Source organism: Mus pahari, chromosome 1, assembly GCF_900095145.1.
Source record: "Mus pahari chromosome 1, PAHARI_EIJ_v1.1, whole genome shotgun sequence".
In the NCBI taxonomy this organism is placed as follows: domain Eukaryota; kingdom Metazoa; phylum Chordata; class Mammalia; order Rodentia; family Muridae; genus Mus; species Mus pahari.
The window spans coordinates 14,291,109-14,303,109 of record NC_034590.1 but is presented as its reverse complement, the minus strand read 5'-3'; the positions used below and the strand labels follow the sequence as shown (position 1 = coordinate 14,303,109).

General features: G+C 39.4%; 1 protein-coding gene across 1 annotated transcript in view; it reads right to left on the bottom strand.

Moving 5' to 3' along the window:
• LOC110333787 (oocyte zinc finger protein XlCOF6-like) overlaps positions 1-12,001 on the bottom strand; it is a 70,474-nt gene that overhangs the window by 4,090 nt on the left and 54,383 nt on the right. The gene's annotated exons all lie outside the window — the stretch shown is intronic.

Below are 12,001 nucleotides of genomic sequence, written 5' to 3'. Positions count from 1 at the left end.
CTCCCAAGTGCTGGGATTAAAGGCATGTGCCACGACGCCCAGCTCTGGCCACTCTGTATTAAAACAACTAATGAAAGTGTTCAAAGTGCTCAGCCCTGAGAGAGGCTAATTTTCCATCTCTTAGCAGTCATTAGTTACTCAGTTCTTTGGCTAGGACAAGACATAGACATATGACCTGAATTGGATACCAAGCAATGGAAGAGACTTCATTTTTGCAAGTAGGTAAATCAATACAGAATGAAAATGAGGTTGTCTGACAGTCCCTCAAGTAAATATTTTATCTTATTTTATACATATACCATTTAATTTATATATATAATTTATTATTATATATCATTTATTATGTTTTATTTATTTTATATTTGTGTGAAATTCTACACAGTACATATGTGAGATACATGAAATTATGCGACTTGGGATGATAATAGGCCCCAAAAGAACTATAGACTGTCAATAATCCCAGTACGAGGCATGAGAAACCTCATTAAAACGTTTTTTTGTATATAATCACTATCTGAAAATAAGGATGATTTCACTTTTTTTTCCCCTTTCCAATCTCTATCCTCTTAAACTACCTCAAGCTCTTTTAGACCAATAGGTAAGACTTCACCAGTATAGAAGTCAGGGATAGACAGTGGACAACATTGTTTGTTCTGGTGTTAGATGTGGATGGAGTGAATGGGCATCCTTGTTGGTTCCTGATTTTAGACTGTTTGCACTTCTCTTCTTTTAGAATAATTTTGGATCTAGATATACATTTTCTAACACATAGATATGCTGCTCATGTCCCTAATATCTCCCAAATACTTATCGTGAAGAGATGTTATATTTTTTCAAAGGCCATTTCTCCGTCTAATGAGGTGATAATAGATTTTTTTTTTTTTTTTTGTCTTACAGTGTGTGTCCCTAGAAGGTGTAAAAGACAAAAAAAATCTTTGTGTTCAGAGATTAGCATTAGGGAAACCAGGAATATTCAACACATAGAATTGTTCCTTTAAATGTGGGGTACAGCCAACTGGTTATGAGCCCATAACATTGGGAGAAGGTTTGGATAACTGCCTGGTGAAGTTTGTGCTGTGCTGCCAAAGCCAAGGATCCCTCCCCAGACTCTTATTGTAAGCTTGTCAATATATATAACCTATCTTTATGGGAGGTGTCTTAGTCAGGGTTTCTATTCCTGCACAAACATCATGACCAAGAAGCAAGCTGGGGAGGAAAGGGTTTATTCAGCTTACATTTCCATACTGCTGTTGATCACCAAGGAAGTAAGGACTGGAACTCAAGCAGGTCAGAAATCAAGAGCTGATGCAGAGGCCAAGGAGGGATGTTCCTCACTGGCTTGCTTCCCCTGGCTTGCTCAGCCTGCTCTCTTATAGAACCCAAGACTACCAGCCCAGAGATGGCACCACCCACAAGGGGACCTCCCGGCTTGATCACTAATTTGAGAAAATGCCTTGCAGCTGGATTTCATGGAGGCACTTCCCCAACTGAAGCTCCTTTCTCTGTGATAACTCCAGCCTGTGTCAAGTTGACACAAAACTAGCCAGTACAGGAGGTATCACATGAAGTCAATCTAAAGAACCCATCTTTATGGAGGATGTCACAATGTGCTGTACAAAGAGTTTTTGATGTGGACATTTCTAGACCTTTATTGTGCATACGGGATATAGTTACTTATTACCAGGAAACAAATATCACCAGATTTTGTTGTGCTTAAGTGTGCCTAAAATAAACAATTGAAGGTCAGGCCAACAAAGTTTGAATCAACGCCAGCTCTTAGTTGTGTTCAATCAGCTGCCTTCTTCTTTACCCTAAACTATTATTCTACTGGCCTAGGTGGTCACAGAGACTCCAGTAACTGGCATTCAAAGTTCAGGGCAGAGTCCTCACCAAAGGTAACAACAAAAATGTTTTCAGTAGAAGTGGCTAGTTCCATCACCCAAGGAGACTCACAAAGGTGAAAGAGAAATAGCATGGATTCCTCTCAGCCTGTGAGGTCAAGGCATTCCATACAATTGTTGAAATGTTCAGTAAGATCCAAAGCAGCAAAATGTTCAAAGCAACAGCTCTGCACCTTTGTACAAATTACTGTAAAATTTATTCTTTGGTTTCCTGGACAAGGAACCATGGATGTTGCAAATTAGGAGTACATAGGAGCTAATATAAAAAGACCTCATGTAACGGTGAACAAATTCTGGTCAATTATTTTGCAATCTAGACGAGAGCAATGTACTGCGTGGACCCTCTCAGGAGGATTGTAAAAAGAAAAAAAGCTGATTGACACATTTTGTAACCACCAGTTCAGAGGACTCGGTGGCTGCTCAGGCTTCCAAGCCATTGTTCAACTGAACATTTGGAGCTCACCTTCTTCTGGATTCTGAGCAGAGACTGCCCTGCAGTCCCTGGGATCAGTGGAGCGGTGGACAGCTATGAGTGAGCACCAGGACCAGGCAGTCCCACTGCTTAGGTTTTTGTGTTCCCTCAAAGTGGGAATGACGCAGTATGGGATGATGAGCAGTCCTTTCATGATGAAATACTAAATATTAAAACAGACCTAACTTGTAGTATGAAAACAATCACAACTGGGATATATAGAAATTTCACTATTCCTTAGAATATTTTCCTAATTTATGAAGGGCCAAAAATATATTTTGACTGTTACATGATTTCTGCGGCATAAACACTATTATAAAAGCAATGGGAGCTTCCCAGCCAAGATTCCCATCCTACTAGGATTCCTGAGTGACAGCAGAATTAGGGAGCTGTCGAATATTTAAACAACAATCTTTAAAAATAAGAAGAGGGCTATACAGTCACCCAAATCACCACATACTAGGCTGCATTTAGCTATCTCAGCTTCAAATTGGTTAACATGAAAGGCTGATGATACTTTTTCTGTTGCCCAAACTATTTTACACCAAAAAGAGACATAGTCTAAATACATTAAAAATGGAAAGACTAGAAAATAACCAACTGAAAGAACCAGATGTCCTCCAAGTATCAGGGAGACACAATATTTGTCTTTCCAGGAAATGACGCCCCAGATGGCATCTGCTCTAATGCCTCCAACCACGACCCTATCCTGGAGACCAACAGAATAATTAAGTGTATAAAGAAGACACGTCTATAAGAAAATACAGCCTGAGCCAGGCATGGTGGCGCACACCTTTAATCTCAGCACTTGGGAGGCAGAGACAGGCGAATTTCTGAGTTCGAGGCCAGCCTGGTCTACAGAGTGAGTTCCAGGAAAGCCAGGGCTAAACAGAGAAACCCTGTCTCGAAAAAGAAAAAAGAAAAAAAAGAAAGAAAGAAAGAAAGAAAGAAACAAAGAAAGAAACAAACAAAGAAACAAAGAAAGAACAAAAAAGAAAGAAAGAAAGAAAGAAAGAAAGAAAGAAAGAAAGAAAGAAAGAAAGAAAGAAAGAAAGAAAAGAAAGAAAAAAAGAAAGAAAAAAAGAAAGAAAAAAGAAATGAAAGAATAAGCTGATGACTTGGAAAAGACATCAGGACACAATACTACTAATCCCAAAATTATGCTTTTATATTTACTGACGACACGCTAGTCCTCAGCTTGTCAATGCACACTGAGTCAGGGAGGATGAAAGGCATCTGTATAATAGGAAATAATATAATGTTGTTTTCAAATGCTAAGGATTGGGGCTGTTGAGATGGCTTAGTGAGTAAGAGCACTGACTGCTCTTCTAAAGGTCCTGAGTTCAAATTCTAGCAACCACACGGTGGCTCACAACCACCCGTAATGAGATCTGATGCCCTCTTCTGGTGCATCTGAAGACAGCTACAGTATACTTATTTATAATAATAAATAATAATAATAAATAAATCTTTGAGCCAGAGCAAGAAGGGCCGACCTGAGCGAATGGGGCCGACCAGAGCATGCAGAGGTACTAAATTCAATTTCCAACAACCAGATGAAGGCTCACAACCATCTGTACAGCTACAGTGTGTACTCATACACATAAAATAAATAAATAAATCTTTTTTTTTAAATGCTAAGGATTATTTTTGTTTTTTTTTTTTAATTATCCAGTAGTGATTATTGATATACTAATACAAGATGAAAACATGACTGTATAATTAGCAAAACTACTAAAATCAAATATATCAGCAGAAGTTATTTAAGAGATGGGCAAAATGTACTAAAAACAAATGTCTTAGCAGAAATCATCCAAGAGATGGGCAAAATAAGAACCATTGTTTTAAAAAATTAAAAAAAGTTATTATTTGTTGTTCAAGTGTAATCTTCGTTGTCAACAACTTTCTGGCATGTGTTACTTCAATGTGTTAGATTTGTGTCATACTATTGATAGTCAAATAAATGACCTTCATCAAGAGATAAAATCTTTCAAGTGACCTTTGAGTAACCATTGTAATTAATACAGCTTTCCCCCTTCCTCGGTCCTATTAGATATTTATATAATTCTACTACATTTGCCTATAGAGACTAGACATGTAGGCAATTCATTTACCTTGGCCTCTGTTATGACCACAACTTTCTCCTTAAAAAATAAAAAGGGGGGTTTATAGGAGACAAGGAGATCTTTGTGCCTACAGATAAACACTAGGAGAAATTTCAATGTTAAATGCACAAGGCTGTTCCTTCAAAGTAAGGAATATGTAATTTTTTATGGACCTAGACAGCTAGGAGCAGAGGAGGTGAATAGCCTTGCACTGTTTGCACAGTCTTGTGGCTAAAACCACAGGGGTCCTACTCTTGTTATAAACATCCCGTTCTCAGTCAATTTATAGAACCCAACCTTATGGAAGGTGACCACTTACTTTACAAAGAATTTCAATATAATCATGTCCAATCTTTATTTAACCTCACTTTGAATTTACTGTTCACACAGGATTGAAAAAATTAATTATAACCAGGAAAGTGTTCACAAATCTTGCTGTGATTAACTGAACCTAAAAATAAACTACTCCAGGTCAGACCTCTAAAGTTAGAATCAACACTGTCGTTGTTGTATAAATAACAAAGTTAATTCTGAATCATCTGAAATATTCACCAGTTTCTATATGCAAAAGAACACCTTCTGCATTTTTGAAGTCAAAATTATATTAATATATTCCAGAAAATGAATAGAACCATGAGAATAGCTTAGTTCTGATTTTTGAACTGAAGCAATGGGCTATGAATTACTTTACTTATATTCCCTGACTTATTACCTGTCATTCCTAATTCATTGACATCTGTATAAAAAGTGGGACAAAATTCAAAACCAAGGGTTCCTTCTGGAGGTCATGAGGGAGAACCTTCCCCAGGCCTTGGTCCTGGTGTTACTAATGTTTTTTCCTCTGGATTGTACATGCACTCTTCCAGCCTCTGCTTACTCTTCATATTCTGTCTGCCCCAAGGGGGATCTGAGTCCAAATTTCTGTATTTACAATTATTACTTTTGTATATGCGTGTACATGTTCACACACGAGAGTGTAGGTATGCCATGGAGTATGTATGTGTGGCAGAAAACAGCCTCCACATTTCGCCTTGCTAGAGGCAGGACCTTTCATGTTGTTTGTTGCTGTACTGGTGCCCCAAGATAGCTAGCCCTCCACCTTCTGGAGATTCTCTTAGCTTACCTCTAGTTGCTCCATGGGAAGAGTGCTGGGACTACAGACATGTGCTACAGGGTCTGCCATTTATACAGGTTCTAAGGAATCTGACCTGAAGGTGCACATTCTGTGAAATAAGAATCTTCTAAACCCATCTCCCAAGAACAAAATTTTCTTTTAAGATATTTAATTTACGTGCATGTAGAGGGGTGTGGCATGTGTGTGTGTGCATGTACCACAGTATGCACATGGCAGTTAGAGGAAATCTTACAGGAGTTGGATCTCTGCTTCTACCATGTAAGTCCCCAAAATTCAACTTAGGTCATCGGGCTTGGTACAAATGCTTTTCTCCACCCAGGCAGCCCATCAGTCCACTACAATCCAATATGGCTTCAATTCAACTTCCTTATAGCTATAAAAACTACATTTCTCGGAGGGAAAACTTCAGAAATTAGTTCATGCTAAGGTGCTTGATTAAAGCCACCCTAAAACACTAAATATGCTCACAAGCTCTCTCATCTAGAATTTATGTTTCACACAAACCTCAAGAACATCTTATAAAACACTCAACAAACTGTTTACCACTGCCCAGACCCCAGGAGGAAGTTCTCTCACCAGCTCTGCTTCCTAGCTTATTCTTTGGAAGGCTTCCTGACACAAACAAGTCTCTTTGAGAGTTACTGGAATATTATGGCTCTCTTCTGTATCCAGTACCCTTTTGTCATGTGTCTATTATACAATTAAGAAGTCAGCTGCCATGGTAATTAGTGGCCAGGCAGAGAGAAAGCATCTTAGGAGCAGGGCAGAATGGAAAGGTCCAGGCAGTCTGTGCAATGGCAGCAGTCTAGCAGTCACCCTCCATTCCCCTAGAACCTTGTGCCCTAGTTTGTATTAACTGTCAACTTGACACAGCCTGGAATCAACAGAAAAAAGGGCTCTCAATGGGGAAATTTTTTTTTTTAAGTAAGGTTGGTCTCTGAATCCATCTGTGATATAGAAATGCCTTTATTGATAATTGGGTAGGGCGACCCAGTCCATTATGGGTGCTTCCATTCCCTCAGCTAGGGGTTATGGGAAACCACTTATAATCAGATATCTTACATGAGAAAGATATCAGAGCATCACCCTGACAAACAAGTCATCCTACAGCATCCCTCCATTGTTCATGCTGTAGTTCCTTGGTTCTGAGGGAGAGTTCCTGCCTTAACTTCTCTGAGCAATTGGCCTGTGATGTGGAAGTACAAGTTGAAATATAACCTTCATTCCCCTAAATTGCTTTTAGTCGTTGTATTTGCCACAGAAACAGAATGAAACCAGGGTACCTTGCCTAGTCAAAAATATCCCAGGCTATCTGAAAAAAGACGGATCTTCAAATATTTTTGTGCTACTATTTTAGAACCCATATTGGGTTCTTGAAGATTTAAAAAAACACATAACACTTTCAAACCCAGTCCAGAAAACACATGTACCCCAAATAAAAAGAAAATCTTCCCACATCAGAAGAACCAGATTAATAGTGGGTTTTCCCACTCCACATAATTTCACTAAGATACATCTCACACAAGTATAGCCAGCGCCATGGATATTGCCACCTTCAGTGGAAGAGCCTTCCTCCATCAATCATCAATCCACACAAACTCTCACAGACAGAGCAACCAGTCATTTTGACGAGAGCATACCCTCAATACAGACTAACTCAGATGGCTGTAGGCATTCAAATATATGAGACTTTGAGGCCATTCTTATTTAAACCACATTCATTAGCCCCCATTGGCTTGTAGTGTGATCATAATGCAAAAAATCATAATTTTCACTATCATAATTGCAGTCAGTCCAATTTCCAAAGCCCCCATCATCTGTAACAGTCTCAACAATGTTTAAAAGTCCAAAGTTCAAAGTCTTTTCTGAGACTCATGGCAATCTCTTAAACTATAACCTGCTGTGAAATCAAAATCAAATGCAGATCACATACTGTAAACAATCAGTGGCACAGGATATATATTACCATTCCAGAAGGGACGAAAGGGATCATAATGACGACATACTGGACCCAAACAGGAATGAAAACAAGCAGGGAAAACACCATACTACACATTTCCACATCTGATGATGAAACTATTCAGAATTCTAAAACTTTTAGCTTTGTTGACTGCAACACATTTCTCTTAACCTGGTTCCACACTAAATCTGCAGCTCTCTTCAGGAGGTATTCCATAATTCTGGGATCTCCAACATCTTGGAGTCTCCAATGCATTACTGGCTTCAACTTTACAGGTTCATGAAAGGCCTCCCTGAGCTTCCTGGCAGCGATACCCCTAACACATACCTGGCTTCAGTAACTGTTCTTAAACATGAAGGGAGATTCTAGGCTGCCCTTATTGACTCTGAAGCCAGAATGACATAGCTCAAACTGTCAGGTTCTTTTGGTTGCTAGATCTGGAACTTGGCCCCTTGTTCATCAGCTTTCTGTTTTCTCTGCTTAAGCATTTCTTTAACTCCTTTTCACAAGTAGGAAGTTTACCTGGATGGGGTCTTGCCCCAAAGTCACCATTCTCTTTATTCCTTTATTTAGCATCAGGTTTTTCTTTAAACTTTTCATCTTCTTGAGGCTATGACTTAGCGCCATTACATTTCCTGATTCTCCCTTTCTCATCTAGTATACATTTTTTTTCCTTGCTCAGGTTGCTCATCTTCATTATTGATATGTATTGGAGCGACCAAAAATTCTAGGCTGCCTTGAAATCTCCTCTGCCTTTGTCATTAAGTCAAAATTCTTCAATTCAGCCTCAGAAAGATTTTTGGACAAGGGCAGAAAGTAGACATATTCTTCACCAAAATGTAACAGTAACTGTTTCTACAGAATCTACTTAATATGCTTCTCAGAAACCTCTTAAGCTATGTTATCCTTAGTAAACTATGTTCCTTGCTCCTGTCAGTGTGGCCAATCAGGCCCTGATTGTCAAATTCAACTGCTTTCCTAATTCAGACCCCAAAATCTACATTCCACCAACAAGCAGCATGGGCAGGCCTGTCACAGCAATAACCCATTCTTGGCTCTAACTTCTGTCTTGGTTATTGTTCTATTGATATGACGTGTCACTATGACCACAGTAATCTAATTAAGGAAAGCATGTAACTGGGGCTTCTTTACAGTTTGAGAGCTTTAATCGACTACCAAGGCAGGGAACAGGGTGGCATGTCAGCAGGTATGATGCTGAAGAAGCTGAGAATTCTACATACAGATCCACAGGAGCCTGGGAGAGTGACACTGGTGCTGGCTTGGGCATTTAAAGCTTCAAAGCCCATCCCTAGTGACATACTTCCTCCAAGAAGGCCACACCTCCTAATCCTTCTCATGTACTGCTACGCCCTGATGACTAAGCACTGAAATACATGAGTTGATAAATGAAGTTCTTATTCAAACCTTCAGACATGGCCTAAAGATACCTAGGTGATTTGGAACAGATACATGATACTGTTAATGAGGCCAGGAACCTAAGCTTGCTTAGTCATAGGCCCTAGGTAAAAAAGATATTAGAATTCTGCTAAATTAACATGACAGTGATTCTTAATGACATGTCATTATCAACACATATCTGTGCATCCCTCAACACTCACCAGCAAAGTTTAACACAACCACCCAAGCCACACTATGTGCAAAGAATGAGATACTTGGACCTACATCTATCATTATCCAAACCTTCCAATCAAGGCTTTGGGGCCCATGCACAAGAGGAAGCAGAAAGGCCGGGCGGTGGCGGCTCACTCCTTTAATCTCAGTACTTAGGAGGCAGAGGCAGGCGGATTTCCAAGTTCGAGGCCAGCCTGGTCTACAGAGTGAGTTCCAAGTCAGCCAAGGTTACACAGAGAAACCCTGTCTTGAAAAACAAACAAACAAATAAACAAACAAACAAAAGCAGAAGCAGAAAGACTGTAAAGACAAGAGGTGATGAATAACTCTGAAGAAAAAGCATTTTCCAGACACATCAGGACTAATGACCACATATACTCACTGAGACTACGACAGCATACGGAAGACCTGTACAAGCTCAAGATTCACAGCTCAGAGAAGGGAAAATAGGCGCAAAGACCCACCTCCAGACAAGTACCTATTTGATATCCATAGTGTCTGTGATAGGAAAAACCAGTATTCTTCAGTGGAATGACATTGGGTATATCAACCACATTTCAGAGAATGCCTCAGGTGCAAGTACATTTTCCTAATAGAAATCCAAATCTTTGGTCTTTTGTGATTTTTCAGTTTTATTTTCATTTTTGAAAATGAGGCAGAATGAATGTGAGAGAGAAATCATAATGTTGGGTCAGCATGGGTGAGGGCAAGTGGACAGGGAGATGGGGAGAGGAGAAAATATGACATATTTTGTTTTATATATATATGAAAAAAAAACCTAAGCAAACAAATCAGTACTGGCCCACTGCAGACAAATACAACATGCAATAAAACATACAATAACCCCACAAACATTGCCAAATTAGAACTGTAATATTTATGTATGTATGTATGTATGTATGTATGTATTTAGTTAGTTAGTTATTAAATCCATATGACTATACTGTAGATACATAGATGGTTGTGAGCCATCATGTGGCTGTTGGGAATTGAACTCAGGACCTCTGCTAGTTCCAGCCCCGCTCACTTAGGCCCAACTAGCTCCAGCCCAGTATGTACATATACTGTAGCTGTCTTTTAAACACACCAGAAGAGGGTGTTAGATCTCATTATGGATGGTTGTGAGGCACCATGTGGTTGCTGGGATTTGAACTCAGGACTTCTAGAAGCGAAGTCAGTGCTCTTAACTGCTGAGCCATCTTACCAGCCCTGTAGTACTATATTTTAACTCAACACTATTTGGATAAAAGTAGAAATAAACAATGTAATTCTACTGTGTATTATATTCTGGATATATTACCTACGCATCATCCCTAGAAAAGGGATAGGCTAATATCTCTACAAGTCAGGATTAGAACTTCAATTAGAATCACCACGAGACGTTGTTTCATTCCAAATTACCTGGTTCTATGCCTTTTAACTCCTTTATGCCTCCAATGGAGGGTTCTTCATTTTGTTCAAAACAGGTGAGTAGCTCTAATTTTGATACTGAAAGGCCTGTGTATTAGAAGAGACAAACGACATGGTTTTACTTTATGTTCATTATAGTTGGTTTTGACACACTGGGTAATACCCAATGGATAAGAGGAAACAGAATGAAAGATTCACAAGTGACCTCCTAATTGTTACTTCCTGACACATATTTTAGACTTTCCTGAAATGAATACACTTAAGTTTTTGTATATAACAGTACTGGTTAGTTTTGTGTCAACTTGACACAGCTGGAGTTATCACAGAGAAAGGAGTTTCAGTTGTGGAAATGCCCCCATGAGATCCAGCTGTGGGGCATTTTCTCAATTAGTGATCAAGGGGGAAGGGTCCCTTGTGGGTGGGACCATCTCTGGGCTGGTAGTCATGAATTCTATAAGAGAGCAAGCTGAGCAAGCCAGGGAAAGCAAGCCAGTAAAGAACATCCCACCATGGATTCTGCATCAGCTCCTACTTTCTGACCTGCTTGAATTCCAGTCCTGCATCCTTTGGTGATCAACAGCAGTATGGAAATGTAAGCCTAATAAACCCTTTCCTCCCCAACTTGCTTCTTGGTCATGATGTTTGTGCAGGAATAGAAACCCTGACTAAGACAATATTTATTCTCCGTTAAATTACCACACAAAGAGGTGGAGAGATGGTTCCACAGTGAAGAGCACTGACTACTCTTCCAGAGGTCCTGAATTCAATTCCCAGCAACCACATGGAGGCTCACAACCATCTGTAATGGGATCCAATGCCCTCTTCTGGTGTGTCTGAAGACAGCTACAGTGTCCTTATATACATAGAATAAATAAATAAATCTTTTTTTAAAATTACCACATGAAAAAACACAACTGGAGAAATAAGCTTTTACAGTCAGATATACAGAGTATGTGCTACTAAATTGAAGGATTTTACTAAATGTAAGCACAGGGTAGACTGGTTTCAAATGTTTGTATAAACAAGACAATCAGCACTGTCTAGGACAGACTGAGAGCTGAGACCCAGACAATGGACAGATACAAACAGTAGACCCATTTGATAGACACTGTAGAATGAAGTAGAAATCCCAAAAGAAAACTATTCTCACCCACAGAGACCAGGATGCTGTAGATCTCTAACATGACATCTCTATACAGAGTCCGCTGAGCAGAGTCCAGGCATTCCCACTCCTCCTGGGAGAATTCTATGGCCACGTCTTTGAAAGTTAACAGACCCTGAAATGAAAATTAACATTTCCTCTTATGTCCACTNGTTTAGTCATTACNAAGTGAATGAAATTAAGGTAACTANGAAATGTGNTCTGTTATCAGTAATCAATACACA